This window comes from Passer montanus, unplaced genomic scaffold (assembly GCF_014805655.1).
Source record: "Passer montanus isolate IOZ18808 unplaced genomic scaffold, ASM1480565v1 scaffold30, whole genome shotgun sequence".
Taxonomy (NCBI): Eukaryota; Metazoa; Chordata; class Aves; order Passeriformes; family Passeridae; genus Passer; species Passer montanus.
The window spans coordinates 4,328,239-4,344,395 of NW_024367708.1; positions in this window are offsets into that span (position 1 = coordinate 4,328,239).

Here is a 16,157-nt window from a genome sequence, read left to right on the forward strand (position 1 = left end):
TCTAGAAAATGGTAAATGCAAGGACATCTCACTGAAGAACACCATAGGAGAATCACATTCTGTGCTTGAATACCTGCTCCTAATAGCAGCAGGAACTGTATGCAGTCTTGATATATTTGGCCCATATTAGTGACAGAAACCACACATTAAGCCATATAAAACAATACATCTCACAGAATCCACTTTTTAATGTCCCAAGTGAAAAAAGCTTCCCTTGGAAGATAGCCCAACAGTGACAGTTGGCAGGAAATACACCTGGTTATTTTGCCTGCATTTATCTACTATTTTTCTCTTCAGCTTTAGCTCAGTTGTGCCAGGACTTGCATCAGACAATTCTTTTCCGGCCCTGACAGTTCCAGGGCATTTTCAAGGCATTTTCAAGGTGTTACGCTCTTCCCTTAAACATTGCTACGTAAGTTTTCACATTTAGCTTACTAATTCCCACCCCCTCCACCCAATGTCAACAATTTCTTGTTTCCTCATTACTTTGGCGCTTTCCAAACTGCAATCCTGATAATGAGATATCCAGGGAGGAATGCAGTACTCCGGCTGGGATCACACAGAGTCCTAGTGGAAAGGACTACTACTCTCTAACTCTGTGGTAAGGTGCTTTATTCCAAAATGAATGGCATTTTTTTTGCTGCTGCTTCACACCACAGGTCAATTTCCCATTTAGTAATGCTTTCTTCACCCCACATAAATCCTTTCAGATTCTGTGTGGTATTGGTATTTCAGATTATTTTGTTTGTTAATTCACACCAGCTCAGCATGTAACTGACTTTGCTGTTTTCTATCCTAATCTCTTTGGGATGCCTTTTATTGCTCTTCTATCTTTGTAATTAATCCTCTCATTCAATTTACTATCCTCCAAATTATTGAAGTAAAGGTGAGATAGAAGACTGAACCTAAACCCTGCTGATATTCTTTAGGATGCTTCCTCATATGGGGAAAAAAATTACATCAATTAGTTGTCACATATGTAATTTTCATGTCACTCATTCACATGATAAAGGCCCTGGCTGAAAATATTTTCATGCTGGCTTTTTTGTATATGAAACCAAAATTTGTATGTATTTCATCTACTGTTCTCTTTTATTTTTTTTTCCCCCTTTGGATTATTTCCACAGCACCACAATATTTCTCTGTGATTACTCTGCATGTGTGACCTCAAGCAACCTACCATAATGGTTTCCAAATTAGGAAGCAGGCAGGCACATGTCCTGGAGGAGGGCAGCAGGCTCTGGATTTGCCTCTCAGCTGGTATCTGCCTCCTCCCATGTGAGATGGTGCCAACTAAGAGGTTTTTGTTTTGTTTCAGAGAAGTTTTTTGTGCAGGGAGGCCTGGTCTCAGCTGCACTGCTGTGCTTTTGGTGGCCACATCCTGGGCCACCCTGCTGTGAGGTTGTGTGAGGCCTTCTCCATGTCTGCTTCAAATTTTAAGCTCACCTGCTTGATTTCAGGCTGGAATAGAAAAGGCTCCAACAGCCAGCTGGAGAAGCTAGGAATAACAGCAACATGTTTTATATCCCAGGTCACACTGAATGAATAGCAAGACACAATTCAGCTAATTTTCACATGATAGAGTTCTTTTGAGAGTAGGGTCTAAGAGCCCTCAGGATTCTAGGAGAGGTATAATATGCTCAGGAATTATGGCTACACTTGAGGTTCATATACACTAATATAGAGTCATGCAATGCCTGTGCCCCAATAGTGTTTGGAATTTATAAAATTCAGCAATCTGCTTTCACTCCCACTGTCAGTGCTAACAGGAATATCTGGCTGTAAAGACATTTAATCCCTTCTCATTACAGTATTGCATGCTTATGGATAAGTACAGGGGCTAGTAGGATGTATCCTTCCCTCAAGTACCCGCTACTTTCTCCATAAAGTTATTAGCATGTCCCATCATAATACCTATTGCAAGCACTTTGCATCAGTTTTGGGATTCCCTGACTCATATAAACATATTGCATGTATTGTTTTCACCTCTCCTTTTTATGTTATTAATGTCCTGGACAGTCTCTCAAGAGCTAAGCTTGCAGTTTTAAGTTCTTTGTCTCCTTTTGTGTGGTGATCTGCAGCAGGAGTTCATTCTAATTATTTCTTTTGTGTATTTATTAATTGCTAATAACTTTATGCACAAAAAGTTGCTGTCACAGCAGTCTTCCAACCTAAAACTGTGGTATTAGCACTATATTTTGACATATAATGTTACTCTCCAGCATCTTCTTTTTGTCACCTCTCCACTTGAGGGAACACCTGATGTTTTATTTCACTTACAACAATCACTCAAATCAACTGTAGCCACCATTTAGGAATTAATAAATGCATTGAATTTTTCTTGTCTATTTTTTCCCCAATGTCTCTAAGCACTCAAGTTCATTGATACTTTGCATGTTTCAATGTATTTCCATCTTCCTCTGCTGTGTGTGTGTATTATGATTCCTTGTAAAATTCAGATTTCATTTTAAGAGTACCATGCCGTTTCTTCCTACAATCAAACCAAGCAAAAGCAAAGCAAACCAAATAAAAGAACATTCTCAGAAACCTCAGATTTGAATGAGTTTATTATTTACTTATTTGCTTAAATTAAAGCCTAAATAAAGCAAGCAAGTTTCTTACTCCTCCGTAAATATTTGCTGACCTTTTATAGTCTTTAGTGCTGATCTATCTTCTTACCTACTCCTAATATGGGAAGGAAATCATGCTATCATTAGGATTAGTCTATTTTCAGATCTATTTTAGAATCCCTGAACTTTTTCTCAGTATATTCCATAAAGTAAGGTCAAGTGTGTTTGAGCTGCTCTGGAAATTCCCTGGCATTATTTAGGAAACCTCTCATTTTTATTATAACATCATTAGATGGTTATCTGGAGGTGGATGACACTAACCTTTCCTGCCTGAAGTCCAATTATTTTTTAATATTCTGAAGTGCCAGAAAAAGGATTGAGTATGCATTTTCTCTTCTAGTGTTTCTTGGGGATTCTATTGCCTAACAAGGTTGTCTCAATGCCATTACCTTTTCAAGGGAAAAATACCTATTGGAGTAAATACCTTTAAAATACTCTGTATGTGATCTCTTCATTTCCCTTTCTGGATCTCCCATCTCTTATTTCTTGACTCACTACCTGTCTTAATACCCTTTGGTCCTCATCATGCCATTTTCCTGATTTGCCTGCCTTCATTCTTCAGCAGTCATGTAAGTCTCTAAACCACTGCCTCAAAGGAAACCAAATAACAGATACAAGTGAGGTTGACATTAATGTAATTGAACTCATCAAAAAGGTAGATGTTTACCCTAGGTGAACTGTTTTAACTTCCTCTGTTGTCAACCCAGAGAGAATGGTATTTCCAGCCTGTGATATGATTCATACAAATTTCTAAACAAGGTGGAATAAATAATCTTATGAGGAGATTTGCTCTGGATGTGTCCAGTTCTTTCCATCACATTTGGGAATGGATACTGACTATCTACTTGCCTCCCATACAGACTGCTGAATTGAGAAGAGAAACTTTTTTACTTCCCATGTTCCCTAAAAACTGAAATCAGCCATCCTACTGTATCAAGACACATACATGCTCTCTCGTGCCTTTGAAATCAACTGTCTTGATAAAGGTTTTAAAAAATGGTACACACTAGAGGTGCTATCTGCCAGATGAACATCAGCACTCATTAATTCACCTTTGGAGTTCTCATTATTTTCCTCACTTCTAATACCCACTCCCTGTCTCCTGGAACTAGGACATCTGGCAATAAAGTGGGAATGTTAAATCCAGAGTAACACACTGAGTGAACCAAACTAGTATAGGAATATTTTTATTTTTTTTTTAATAAATCTCAGCTACTGTGTTTTGTGTCATTTGTGGTTATGGTATGACCTAGTTTTAGAGCATGTGAACCCACAGTTCCTAAGGAGTTTAGTATTTGGTAACTGTTAGCTGTGATGGATTTGACACAAGCACCAGTGGTGGAATTTACCTGATTGGGAGAGACAAGTTACAGCATTTTGGAATAGAAAGGTCTTAAAGCATAAATCTTCTGTTTCCTGGATGACTATTTCAACAGTCTCATTATCATATATACACTATAATACTTAAAAAAAAAAAATTAGTGATTGTCTATAAGTTCTCCTAGTGTATAACTGTAATCATTTAGGAGTTAAAGACTACATTAATAGATTATTCTAAATGTCCTTTTACAGTAAATAGAAAAAAAACATCCAAAACACAGGTCACTGCAGATGCAGCACATGCAAAGTTAAATGAATTATCTTCCAGAGATTCTTTGCCCACCAAACATGGAAAAATCACACTTTTAAATACTCACAGTTAGAGAGAATAAATACCATACTAAAAAAAACCAAAACAAACAAACCAAAATCTCCCAACAAACAAACAAACAAACAAAAAACCAAAAACAACAACAAAGAAACTAAGAAGAACATAGATGCCCAAACAAAGCAGCTAATTTTGCACTTATTGTTTGTTTCATGTACACATGCTTTTCAGGACTATGAAAAGGCCCCTTAATCTAGAAGAAAGTTAAGATTTCATGTATCTTTCCCATGTTGTCTGCTGACTGCCCTGGCAATCCTCCTTCACAGTGGTTTTTTCACAGGACTCTTCCAGCACAATCTCCACCAAGTCTCTGTTCCTGCCTAGGAGCAGACCCTTGTAGCATTGGGCCTTACAGAACTCAACAGGAAAGACACATAATGCAGGTGGTGCTCCACATGAGCAAATGGAAAGGTTAAACAGTCATTAGGTAGTGAAGTAAGCCTGTTACAAAACCTGTGAATATTTCAACAATACCACTCTATTCAAGAGGATCCTCTGTTCAGTCTGGGTCAGCTGCCAGCAACCACAAGCCACATGAAGGGAGGAACCTGCAGCAATCAGGTATCATATGAGGACAACCACTGGGAAAGAAACTCCTCACTTGCCATGATCACAAGCCTTATTGAGGCTAGAGGCAGAAAGAACACCACTGATTGGCACAAATTCTCTCTTTCTCTTTTCTAGTGGATCTCCTCTGGATCACAGCTACTCCAAACACTGTGCTGCTGGTGGAAAAATGCAGGTGATTGAGAAAGGAGTGAGTGTCAATACAGACATCTGTTTGGTTGGGTCTCCTGGAAGATCCATATAAACCACTTGGAACACACAACCAAGCCTTGAGCAAACATTTCCCTGAGGCCACTAAGAGACGTCTAGAGATTCAGTACATTGGACTGAGAAATATCCTTACCTCAGCAACATTTGTTTATAACTTAGGCATAATGTATGATGCAGCTTCTGAGCTGTGTGATTTATCCAAACATCTAAAAGAAAGACATAACATTGCCAGAAGCTTATTCTGGGGTGTCAAAGCAGATTCAGGTTTTTGCATCAATGGCTGACAATCCTGGCTCTTCTGCTGAAGAGGCTGTCAGTGCTTTTCAGAACATGTTCTTAAAAAAAAAATAAATCTCTGCACCAGGGGAAATGTCTTAAAAGCGGTTACAAACAATTTTCATGGAATCTCAAAAATAACACATATTGTGAAATGCTGCTCACAAGAGCATTGAAAATTAGCACTGCTCAGAATAGTGTTTCTTGAGAAAACCACGCAATGTGATTATATACCTCTTGATAGGAGGTGTCAGCTCCTGTGTTATGGCCAAATTCTAACCTGTATAATTACCTCCTGCTTATCTAAATTCGCCTCACAATTTCAGCTGAATAGGAGCTATTGTTTCACTTTACACCCTAAAACATTGAGATATGCAGTGTTAGTGTACTTCTAACTAGAGTTGGCTGCATCTTGTCTTTGGTTTTGCAAGCATTTTCTCTTTCAGAGAATACCAGACAATTTTCACTGTATAGCAGCTTAATTTAGAATTCTTTTCTAACATTGCAAGTACAAAAACTTGTAGCTCAAGGAAGTCACTATGAGGTAGAGAGCCTAAAATACTTGATGTCTCTCTAGGATACAAGAGTTACCTATACACACACACACACAAAAATTAATAATTCATATAATATATGATGAATATATGATTATATAATATATTATATGCATAAGCCATATAATATATATAATATATTCTATTATATAGCTTATACATATTATATTCTATATGCATTCAGAACAAAATCAAATGTCTTCTTTTATAAAATCTTTTGCTTGAAGCAGACTAAAAACTAATAAGTAAAATTCTATGGTTTTTTTCACTCTATCAAAATTTACAGCTCATATTTGCAAAATTTGCAAAGCCTTTCAGAGTCTTTTGCCACTATGCAGTTGGCTAAGTCAGAAATGAACAGATGAAACTGGAAAGATCTATGCTTCACCAGCATTCATGTCAATTAATTTTTTATATACTTCTGGGCTTAATATAGAACTTTCTAAACTAAACAGGCATTATTTTATCAGCAAGAATGCCAAGGTTACTTATAGCTGTTTTTTGCCCTTCACCTTTTTTTTCCCCTGAGAAAATGCATTTTGCAGAAGCTTAATTTGTGTTATTGATTTGAAGTAAGCATATGTAAATAAAAATCCTTCAGATAAATAAGAAATTTGATTCCTTAATGTTATTTTTAAAAAGAGATTGTGCAATGGAATCTGGTAGAAAACAACAAACAAAAAAACAAACAAACAAACTTGGTTTTGTAGTCATGTCATGTACCCTGGGCCAGGTCTTTTTTCTCCAGTCAGTCCAATCTTCTGACATTTGGCAACAAATTCCCATTTATACATACCTTTGTACTTCCCGTTTTCTTTCAAAATCAGAGTTTATTTTTTTGTTCAAGTTCAGAAAGGCCAGAGGCTATCAGATGAAAAACGTGTAGGAGAAAAAAGGTCATCAATCATGGAAGTAAAAATCCTTATGGGAAAAGAGACTTTAGAATGCAAAAATAACCTTTGTTTTGTCATGTCAGAGCTTGACTTCAGTTTTAGCCATTGCTTTCACATATTTTTGAACTATTGCTCATATTGTATGGAATGAACACTTTTTAATGAATAAAACCAACCTGTGTTTTCCTTGGAGGAAAGTACCTGCACAAAGTTTTGGAAACTGAAGTAATTTTCTGACATCTTCCTTAATACATTTAACACAATGTCAGAAAATCTCAGAATTTGAGGTTTAACCTATAAAGGGATCGCTTCAAAGTTTAAAACGTGAACTTTCCTCCTCACACAAGTTGTGGACACCACTGTTCTGGGACAGAATTAATGTTATGTAAACTTCATTTTGCCTAACTACATTACCCAAATCAAATTAAGTCAAGTCTCTAAAGAGAAATTTAAAACTTGACACATATTCCTCACTTAACTTTGTTACACAGTTGCATTTGTGAGTAATTAAATGCTGACAGGACCATCCAATTCAAATGCAAAGGACGAGAGTGTAAGTAGACACCCAAAAATGCAAAAAGAGAAAGAAAAAAATATTTAGGTACATATAAAGATATTAATTTGGAAACAAATGAGCTAATATATGAAAGCCATTGCCCTATAACTCTCACAGAAACAATAAATCTGCAATATTGTTTTGTAATCTTGTGTCCCTCTTTTGTAATCTTGCACAGTCCCTCCTGTTCCAGAAAGCCAAGTTCAAGTGGTAGGTTTATTTCCTGGTTACTCCTTCCTGAGACACCATAATAATGCAGCCATAGAGTGGAAGTTCTCATTAATTTGTAGCTTATTCGTAAAGGATTGTAGAGCAGAGATAAAGCCCAATGACTTTCCAAAGCTGAGGTAGCTAAAAACCGACCTTCTCAGATTCTTCCAGTATCATAGAATCATAGTTTGGGTTGGAAGGCACCTTAAATATCATATAGTTCCAATCTTCCTGCCATGAGCAAGGAAACTTCCACTAAACCAGGATGTACATTGTTCCATCCAACCTGGCCTTGAACATTTCCAGGGATGGGGTATCCAAAACATCTCTGGGCAACCTGCTCCAGTGCCTAAGCACGGTCACAGTAAAGAATTTCTTCATAATATCCATTTGAAACCTACTCTCAGTTTAAAATCATTCCCCCTCGTCCTGTCTCTACTTATCCCTGTAAACAGTCCCTCTCCAGCTCCTGCAGGTCTCCTTTAGGTACTGGAAGGCCTCAATCAGCCTTCTCTTCTCCAAGCTAAATACTCCAAATTGTCTCAGCTTTTCCTCATAGTAGAGCTGCTCCATCCCTCTGAATATCTTGGTGGCCCTCCCCTGGCCTCACTCCTACAGGTCCATGTCTTCCCTGTGCTGGGACCCCAGAGCTGGGTGCAGGGTTCCAGGTGGGCTCTCAGCAGAGCAGAGCAGAGGGGCAGAATCCCCTCCCCGTCCCTGCTGCCCAGGCTGCTTTGGATGCAGCCCAGGACATGTTTGGCTCTCTGGGCTGCAAGAGCAGTAGAGAAGCTCTTCAGTGCATTCTCTGCCCCACACTCTAAATTTTGACAACGGAGTGGTTTTCCTAAAATCCTCTAAAAATAACAAAAATAGCACTGCCCACTAGATCCCACGTTCCTAACTGGCCATTGGTTAGGATCCAGATCCTGGCTCTTCCTTCACACACATGACTGTGTGTAAAAAGCCAAAGTTAATTCTATTACTGCTAGGCCAAACCAGTCAAGTCATTTTATCTAAATTCAGTTTGTAGCGTGTAACATATTTCTTTACTTTACTGGAAATATTACAATAATAAATGAATTTAAAATTTGTGAGATGCTGAGAATGCACATTGATGAATTCCAAAGAAACAAAGAAAAAACAATTAAATAAAGAAGATGTGTGTATGAACCACTGCTGATCAGTGTTTCTTATAGCACCCAAATACCACCGCAGGACAGAAAATAAAACTGGACTACATGTAAGGAATTCTGTGTGCAAGACACCCTTTGCTATTCAGCAAAGCTCTTAGGGTCCTGTGAGTGTTCTCATTCCCACAGTCTCTCTAAGGTCACAGTGGTTTTACACAATTCTTAATGACAGTTTCCTAACCAAAGCAATCTCCTTTGTATCTCAGACTGATGGGTGCGTTGTGATTTAGTAGTTATGGGTTTCAGCAGCACCTAAGTCAAACACTGTTTATTGCTTACAGTTGCTTTTTTGTTAAATGGAAAATTATACTCTACCAAAAAGACTTAAGTTACTGGCTTTATTTCAACATGGTACTGACTGACATATGCCAATTTACTTGTCATCGTATTCAACATGCCAGTATTAACATTTTCCTAACTGATTCAGATTTTTTATCACAAATCAACAATAGCAGCTCCTCAGGGCTATGAACATGTTTTTATTACATGATAGGATAAAAAAATAAAAGAAAATCTATATTTATTCATTATCATATATATAATTTATGTTGGGTAAACTGGAAAATGCTTTCAAGAATCAACTAACATGAAAAGCATATTTGATAAACATGAATCCTTTTTATAATTCATATTCTGTTTTTCCATGTTTCTGCAATATGTTCTGACTTACATCAGACTTTGTTATTATTTAAATATAAAGATTTTTTTAAACTAATAGTACAAAAACTCTGTCAAGTGAGACTCTCTAAAAAGACAAGAAGTCATTTAAACACATAACTGGAAATGTTTAGAGTTTTGGCTAAAAGCAAAGTGCAAAGTGGATATACCCTGTGTCTGGGTTTCAAAATTGGAAAAGAGGGACTTAATAAATGAAGTTTCCAATCTGTCAGCCACAGACCCAGTGCATCAGATACTCAGTGCATCAGCAAGTTGTTAAACTCCTAGCTTCCAACTGCTTTCAATTTAAGAACAACAGAAATTTAGAAGCCTCAATTTAATTTCTTTTTTAATATGGAAGCAATACACAAGCTTTTAAGCATGTGAAAAACATAAAACCTAAGGAAGAATGAAAGCACTTGCAAAAAGCTTGCATATTATCATTCCTCTAAGTGCTTCATAATTTGTGGAAATGGAAGTCTTGATACTTTTTTTCATACCTGAGAAGAGAATGAACACTTCCTTGCCTTTAGCAGTCCTTAGAAGCAGTATTAACCCACTCGGTCCCTGGGCTTTATGTCCGGTTACTGGAACCTCCCGAAGCAGCCACTGTCAAAGCCCCTGGATTGGCTGCTGGGTGTAACCTCACACCCAGCAGTGTGCAGCCAGCCAATGACCGTGCAAAATATTAGCAAGGTCATAGTAGTGTAACACACTCCCATAACTCAGAGATTACAAAAGACATTAAAATTCTGATGCCCCATTCATAAGGAAAAGATTGTAATGAGAGTAGAGAATGGCACAACATTAATTCATTGTGTGACAAAGAATATAATGAGAATGGGAAATAGTACAAACATAACTCATTCTTGTTACAGCTTTAAGATTGTAATGTCATGGTTCATATCACATACTTAGGAAGAAAGGTATGGTAGAAGAAGAGTTGCAATATTAAACATAGCTAATCTGAATGCAGCACACATTACTATAAATGCAATACAATAAAAAAATTTGAAACATTACTTAGAAATGGTTTGCTAAAAGTGTTCTAATTTCTTGGTACACTTTTGTTAACAATTTATTAATACTGTTGATATGAAAGGCTGCAGTGTGTGCATGCATTTATTAACAGAGCTGTCCTCAAAAATCTTTTTACTCTTGTATGTCTTTGGAAATCAATTAGAATTAAAAATAAAAATATTGAGGACAGTATCTGTGTCTCTTGTGACACACATTAAGAATCTGCAAAGACACAGGCATCATATTCAGTCACTTTGTCTGATACAGTGGAAAGAAATAAAGCCATAAAACAAGTAATGCATTTACCCCTTGAAATTATCGAATAACTTTTGTTATTGCTCGTCTAGCACTCATTCAGTGATGTCTAATATCCTACCTAATGTAGTAGACTTTATTGAAATATGTAACTGATAAGAGATTAAAAAACCTTTGACCATCCATCTGAGAGTTTGACAAAGCCCAAAGCAACTTGTGTCATTGCTCTGTGCAATCTCTCATTAAGTCAAGCTCTATACAAGATCACCATATCAATGCATTTTATTTTCCTTTTGAAAGTAAAACATAATCTTTGTGGTTATTTCTGTTAAAGAGAAAAAGGGGAAATATTCCCAAAGACAGTACAAAAACATTGAAACTTCAGGGAATGTTGCTCTGGAGATCACCTTGTCCAGCTCCCCAGCTTGAACAGTATGACCTAGAGCCAGTGGTTCAGTGTGTGCCTGTCACCTCTTGCCCCGTGACTGGGCACCACTGAAACAAGCCTGGCTCTGTCCTTCTTGCATCCTTCACTCAGGTGTTTTGTACATTGGTAAGTTTCCCTCCCGAATTTCTTTGGGCCAAGCAGGCCCAGCTCTCTCAGCCCTTCCTCCTGGAAGAGATACTCCAGTCCCTTCCACATCTTCAAGGCCCATCACTGAGCTCTCTCCAGGGCCTCTGTATCTCTAAACCCCAGAAGTGACCTTGCCAGTGCTGAGTAGAGTTTGCCAGTACCAAGTAGAGGAAACATCAAAAAGAATTTGATCCTGAATTAGGGGAAAAAAATTAGAAAAAGTATCATCAAAATATTTTACACTTGAATTAGAAGATCTACCACTTTTCAAATAAAAGGGTTAAGACTTTGAACCATATCAGCTGCATCGGGGATCAATATGACCCATTTACAATATTATTGGCAAATTTAGAGAGATATCTTGCAATACAAATAAAACCTAAGTCCTTTTTATCTCTTCTAAAGTAAGGGCTAATATATATTAAAAATTGTAAAATTGTACTATGTGGATTAAGCTTAGTCTATTAATTTGTTCAAAAGACTATTTCTTCTTGAAAAACATAGCTCTGTTTTCAGTAATTTTGTTTTAAAAAAGGAAATGCTTTTGTGTGGTTACTGCTTTTTCTAATCTAGGTGAATTTCTTTGATTCTGTATTTGTATAAATAAAAAATTTCCAAAAAGTGGCAAATATGTTTTTTGTGGTGTTAGTTATATTTTAGTATCTATATTACTTCCAGGCACATTGGCAAAATGAGGTAGGTGTAAAGACCATGAGCAGAGGAAAGAATGTGATTGTATGAGGGATGTTATGACAGTTCTGTATGCATAATACATTCATCCCAGGAGGCAATTCTGCATCTGTTACATATATTTATGTATTTTTACTTGTAGTTTTGGAGATATTTAAGATTTATGGTGATAGATTCGATCCCCTTAAAGACAATAAAAGGAAACATGCAACAAGGGTACTATTTTGTTAGTGAGTGAAATGAGCTGGGTGAGAAAGTTGTGTACCTGGTAGGCTCTGTGAAGGTTAAGGATTTTCTGTTCTCTACACTTAGTAGCATTTCTATGGTGGTTTTCAAAATAGTTTCAAAACAAACCTCTAATAGATTTGATCTATGTGCAGCTAAAGTATGTTTCTGTTCATTATAATGACTGAAAGAGGGTAAGAAAACAATTGCTAGATGTTAAAGACTAACACAGGAGTGATGAAGACATTTTGTGAGTGAAAAGAAAAATTCTGAAGTCTCAGGGAATGAAGAAAGTGATGATAAATGAAGACAACAACACAAGGGTAAAAAGACAGAAAAGATAAAATGGCTAAAGAGACAGACAATTTTATACAACTAACTGTTTGAAGAAACAACTCACTGTGTTGTACTGTAATGACATTTCCTGGCCATTGAATTTTCTATGAAGAGATAGATGAGCCTTCCACTGCCTTCCATTACACAGCAGGTATTTCTTAGTCTCTGTTATACAGGAGATTTCAAAAACCATCTTCATAGAAAATTCCTAGATACATTTGGAGGACAAAAGATAATATATTTGCAGTTCAATTTTGACTCTTTGGAACAGTGAGTTTTGTTTGCCTTCTTTGAGCATTAGAAGATCATCTACAGAAAGACACAATCAGAAAGGTGTGTCTCAGGGCATAAAGCAGACAGAGGCTTCACCATTCAAATGTGTGATTTCTACTGTTGCCTCATACATGGTTTTGAAGATTCTTTGAAGACATCTTGGTTTGGTCCCTCTCAGACAGGCTACTATACCAGGTGAACTCCTTGTCTTCCCTGGTATTTCAATTATTATACATAAATTAAGAAAAATGCCAAATACAAGCTTCAAAAATAGGAGTGGAGGAAACCCTTAAAATGAAGATATAAATCTGACAATATCTTCTTCCAGCTGTAACATTTCAAAGCCATATTCATTTACATGAAGAGCAGAAGCAATGAAAATTCTTTATTCAATATAATATATACCACAAAAGTTAGCAAAGAAGCTCTTGCTAGGTGATAAAAACATATATACTATAAATAAAAAACATCTGAGAACTCATATATCCCTTTGCTGAAATGAAGAAGTCAAACAGATATCAAATGGTACTCTGGAAACTAAATAAAATTTGTAAAAGAAATTTATAGTAAAACAGCAAGAAACATCATTAATGTTATAGTGAAATAAAAAAATACATTTGCAAAGAATGTGTGAATATCATGTTGTATTTACTGAGCTCGAGGAGCTTCAGAATTGGTTCTGTGTGAACCTCATGAGGTTCAATCAGGCCAAGTGCAAGATTGTACACCTGGATTGGTGCAACTTCCAGCGCCAATACAGGCTGGAAGTAAAGGGAGAAGGGCATGGGCGTACTGGTAGATGGAAAGCTGGACAGGAATCCAGAAAGCAAACAGTATCCTCAGCTGCATCAAAAGAAACATGTCTAGCAGGCCAAGGGAGGTGATCCTGCCCTTCTTCTCCAGGCTCGTGAGACCTCACCTGGAGTACTGCATCCAGCTTTGGGATCCTCAACACAAGGAGCACATGGGCTTGTTGAACTGGATCCAGAGAAGAGCCAAGAAAATGATCAGGGGAATGGAGCTCCTCTTCCATGCAGCCAGACTTAGAGAGCTGAGGTTGTTCAGTCTAGAGAAGAGAAGCCTCCAGAACAGCCTTATTCCACACTTTCAATATTTAGAGGGGGCCTCTAGGAAAGATGGGGACAAACATTTTAGTAGGTCCTGTTGCAGGAGGACAAAGGGCAATGTTTTTAAACTAAAAGATAGTAGACTTAAAATAATGAAGACTTTTTTTTTTTAAGATGGAGGTAGTGAAACACAGAAACAGGCCAACCAGAGAGGTGGTAGATGTACCATCCCTGGAAATATTCAAGGTCAGGTTGGGCAGAGCACTGAGAAACCTGATTAAATTGAAGATGTCCCTCTTCATTGCAGGAAAGCTGTACTAGGTGACCTTTAAAAACTGTCTCCAATCCAAAATAGTCTATGACCCTATGATTATCAGTTCAAATTTCCCATACTGATCTACCCTTAGTGTCTTTAAGAAATTAGATGTAAATAGAATTTAAATACCAATAATATATACTATTGCAAATAAGAAAATGTTTGGAACTACAAAAATCAAAATACCAACTTTAGATAGCCAAAACACAATAGATACATCTGTGAGCCATACACTAGTATGCTATTTTTAGTTGAGACAGAAATTTATTTGCAATTTGTGCAAGCTGCAAGTCCTAGATATTGACATAGATCTAGTCCAGTGTCATTTTACAGTTAATAAGGTAAATGCTTTTTTAAAATGTCAATGCTTTTTTTATCAAAATAGGCAAATTCATAAATATTTGAGGTGAAAAAGAAGGGTGCAGAAGAAGGGTGGAGAGACACAAGCACATTTTTACAGGTACCTCTTAATGAAATTTCTACCCTCCTTAAAAGCATAAGTTCTACTAGAATGCTTAGGCACATTTCAGCAGAAGCTTTAGAAAGTCAGATATCTTTACACAAAGTATTTTTCTGGCAATAAGAGTTTAGGTCAGCTTATAGTAACTGAACAATAAAGATTAAAAAGTCTTGTGACTTAACAGATTTTCTGTGCAAGTACTTTGTTGGTTTTGGTTTGTTGTTTTTTGCTTTGGCCATACTACAAAATAATAGAATTTTCTGAAGGTCCAACATATTTTATTATAGGTGGAAAGACTGCTTTTACCTATTATGGTAGCTCTATAAGCAAATTAAAGCTATTTTTGTTACTTTTCAGACTTTCATTTTTCCTGTATTTTTTGGTAAATTGTTCCGTTCATTGGTAGAAGATAAATTAATGTGTTAAAGTTGAAGACAGCTATTTAAGTGGTTTAAACCTTACGATGCTTAATTGGCATGTTAAAATTAAAGCGTCAGAGTCAACTCCAGTACGTAAAAATGTATAAGCACACAAATTATGGCACTCTGTTCCACAGCTCAAGAGGCATCATGCCATGCACTTCATTAATCAAGGGTATGCCCCAACTTTCAACATGTGGTGATTTGCAGTCATCCTTCATACATGCTCAACTATAAGATGATACAGGTCTCTCTGCAGTGGAGCAAACTTAGCACACAGATATCAAATTTGAGATTAATTTAATAAGCCCTTTTTGTTATTTTAGTAGATGCATGGTTTCTTATCCTAATAATGAATAAGGCTTCTACTTCTGATATAGTTCAAGCTGCAGCTGAGAAATGTAGTTCTAGCACCCAGAATAATTTTATCTTTATTATAGTCAATGGTGTCAATTATGAATGGCTCCTTATGAGGGAAGACACTGCTTCTTTAGAAAATGGATTAACAACTGATTAGGAATCAGTGCAACATTCAGGAGACAGCAAGCACAACTAAATTACTGTGGATTCCTAGGCTGAAATCTACTGGTGCCTCAGTGGTGAAAGGCTGTATGAAGGAAAAACTGAACAACAACGGAGAGTTCTAGTAAGAAAGAGAGAAAGAGAGCAGGGAAAAAGGGGAAAAGAATAAAGAAAAGAGGAAGGAAGAGAGAAGGTAGAGGGAGAGAAAAAGAAAGAACTTTCCCATCTTTTCCTTTTAAATTTTCCCCAGGAGATATTATCTTGTTCAACATATGCTCTTTTTTTTAATTAAAGGGTCATTAATTATTTCCAAACTCTTGTGTTCATGTTTGTATCATAAAGTGTTCAGAATTCTCTAAGGGGAAAGTAAAGAATTATTTCCCTTCCTCAAGGTCCATGGCAAGATAAGAAGCGTAGCACACTACAAGAGTAGGAGACCAGGACACTGTGGTGTGCCATGGGTAGTCAGCAGGTGACCCATGGAATTTTATTTTCCAGTTCCAGCGCAAAACATCCTGCCATGGACTAGCTAAGTCAGAACTATAACAC